The sequence below is a fragment of the Lolium rigidum genome, chromosome 7, assembly GCF_022539505.1.
Source record: "Lolium rigidum isolate FL_2022 chromosome 7, APGP_CSIRO_Lrig_0.1, whole genome shotgun sequence".
Classification (NCBI taxonomy): Eukaryota; Viridiplantae; Streptophyta; class Magnoliopsida; order Poales; family Poaceae; genus Lolium; species Lolium rigidum.
Genome location: NC_061514.1, coordinates 84,853,065 through 84,856,291, shown reverse-complemented (window position 1 = coordinate 84,856,291; position 3,227 = coordinate 84,853,065).

Here is a 3,227-nt window from a genome sequence, read left to right as displayed (position 1 = left end):
ATGCAGAGACAGAGAAATATATTTCTGAATATACTTGGAGTAGGCAATATGATTCATCTACTTTATCAATTAAGAAAACATTATCGAAAAAATCAATCGAGTGAACGAGTTTCCTCAGCGTCGTTAATACAACCAAGGCTCATCGCAAAAGAACAGAAGGAAAGAAACTTCAAATTTCGAGCAGAGGCGACAGGCCGCAACCGGCCCATGGTTCACTGGCATGGCTGGCGAAGTCATGTCTCTTTTGAAGGGTCCATGACGTGGCCGAGGAACAAGACTTGGCCCTTGCCATACTCGACGATGGCGAAGAGGAACGGGTGGTCCGCGACGAAGCTCATGGGCGGCGGCGTGCTCGGCGGGCTGTAGGTTGGGCTCGAACACGTGTACGTCGCTCCTGCCGCCGTGGTGCCCTCCTCATCCACCTCCACGGCGCACTTCTGCCACACAGACGACACGTAGAGCCCATTGGGGGGCATGTTGGACACCGTCCCAGACAGGTCCGCGGCGAGCGGGTCGAACGGGGCGGCGACCCCGAGGCCTCGCAGCGCGTCCATGGCGTTGAGCCGAGCGGAGAACTTGAACTTGGGGATTTTGCACGGGCTGACCCGCTGCTCGCGCCGGGGAGCGCAGCGCATGACAAAGTCCGGCTCGGAGACGGCAAGCCGCAGGAGGTCGCTGAGGCCGTCGCGCCTGTGCGGGAGGAAGATGAGCATGGAGAAGAAGGGCGCCTTGGGGTCGAGCTTGCCGTCGCGGCCGACCATCTTGTAGAAGCACTGGAGCACCTTGAAGCCGAGGTCGTCGAAGCTGTCGGCGTACTGCATTCCAGGGTCGGAAAGGAAGGGCACTCGCAAGGAGGTGCCGTCGAGACGGTTGAATTGGCTGCCGACGCTCCTCCACAAAGTCGTTTTCTGAAATTTTGACTTGTCGTGTGGGTGTGGAATAAAGACAAAATTCAGTTCTAAAATTAAGGCTTCACACAAACACTCGTCATAGCTTGCCTTCTTTTATAAAGCCCAAGTTTCTTTTTTGAATCATATTTTTTTGTTAAACTATTGTCACTTTCTATATTCTTTAAATGATGTGTCATGTTGTCACAAAAGTTAGTTTCGGCCTCTCTTTCTGTAGAGATAAGAACTCGATTCTCTGACCCGCCAAAAAAAGAATTAGATTCTCTAAGAATGGAATTCTAGCTGCTGGTATTTGCAGCAAGAAGCTAAGCTGATGCTACTGGTGTCAGATGGAGATCGAGAGTATGACAAAAAGAGCATAAAATTAACCAAATTAAGAACTAGTATAAAGCTTCAAGTAGCAACTCACAGTGATGGTGGTGGTGGTGATCCAGCGAGCAGATGCGAAGACTACTCCGACGAGAACGACGGAGAAGAAGAGGAAGGTTGAGCTCATTCTCGACAACGCCACGGCGAGCTCCGATTCCGATCTTGAGGCTCCCCGGAGCCAGCGCGAATCTATGACGGCGATTCGCCATCGCCGGTGGAGCTCGATACATGGATGAGAGGGGAAAGCGATATATTAGGCTTTTTCCGTGAAAAAAGAAAGCGCCCAGATTGAAGTTCTCCTTTTGTCCATCACAAATGCCAAGAACAACACTACCCTGGCCGGCTGGCCTAAGCATTAGCACTTCAAGAAAATGGTAAATCACTGTAACTAACCTGATGATACATATGTAATCACCAGATTGCAGCCGCGGACAGAAAACAAAAAGGACCATCAGACGGTCCATGCCAGCAGAGTTGCTTGTAGGAGCTCCACCAGAGAGTCCATGCCAACCGGCCGGCCGCTGCCGCCACGCCAAGGATTGAGTCGACGAGCGTTGGACATGGTATTTCCTCTCCTCTCCTCTCCTCGACAAGTAAAAGTCAAAGTCTAAGTCACAGTCACACGCGAAATCCACACGCGGTGTGTGACCAAGGACCTATACTTATAGAGCTGCACTCTTTGTTAATTCTCTTCTCTTCTTTGTTGCTTGCTGGGAGAAAGATGATGGACGGCTAAGAAGATGATGTTCCCACTTCTCTACTTGTTGCTTCGACGGACGAGATACAATGTGATGTGGATCGCTGACATGGAGAGATAGACCAAACGCCCAGGCTTCCCTGCAAGCTGTGGTAAATTACGGACAGCTCAATTTTCTAGGGGCAATTGAATGATGTCTCTGCTTTTTGTTGCTCGCTGGGAGAGAGGGGATGGACGGCTAGGAAGATGATATTCCCGGTTCTCTACTTGTTGCTTTGACGGCTAAGATGCAGTGTACTGTGGATAGCTGACATGGCAGGAGAAACCAAAAGCCCAGGCTGTCGAGCAAGCTGTGGTAAATTATGGCCAGCTCAATTTTCTAGGGGTAATTGAATGACTATCTCGTGAATCTAAATGAGCCATTTAGTTTACTTGACACTTGATAGGCAACCGTAGTTGAACCAAATAAGAGCAATCGCGAGTGGGAAGCTAAGCAGGTTGATCAGGTTTCCTACTACTAGCCGGAACGTGTAGCCCTCTTGTTGTGAACCAACAAACTCTAGTTTTCATTTGCTTCAGAATACATGGATCAATCAACGTCAACATATATAATTCGTGCCTAATGGTGTTTTCTGGCTAGTGATTGCGGCATTTAGATAGCAGCATTGCCAGTTTTTTGAACCGGCATAATAACCTATGTTTACACACTACAGGAATCCGGCAAGATGCCGACGGCCTACGGCCCTCGGCGTATCACCTACCTGCCCTCGGCGTACGATACGCCGACGGGGCCCCTCGGCGTAGCTCCTCGGGGAAGGTGGGCCTCGGCGGAGGCCACGTGGCCCTCGGCGGAGGCCACGTGGCCCTCGGCGTAGACGAAGAGGGCCGACGGCAGGCCCCACCCGTCGGCGTACTGGCCGTCGGCGCAGCTCGCTAACCGGCACCGTCAAGGTGACGGCCGTTACGGCTACGCCGAGGGCCGCACCGTCGGCGTACGTCCACACGTGGCGCGCCCTGGGCGACCCTGGCGCACGATACGCCGAGGGGTACACCATCGGCGTAGCTCCACACGTGGCGCGACCTGAGCGACCCTGGCGCACGATACGCCGAGGGGCACACCGTCGGCGCAGCACGCCATTCCCGTAGTGACATGTGTTAAAGTCAAGAGGCATATATTTAAGAGAAAGGTATCACTAAGAAATCTGGATACATCCATCGGAGAACATACTTGAAATATGAAGCAATTTTTTCTA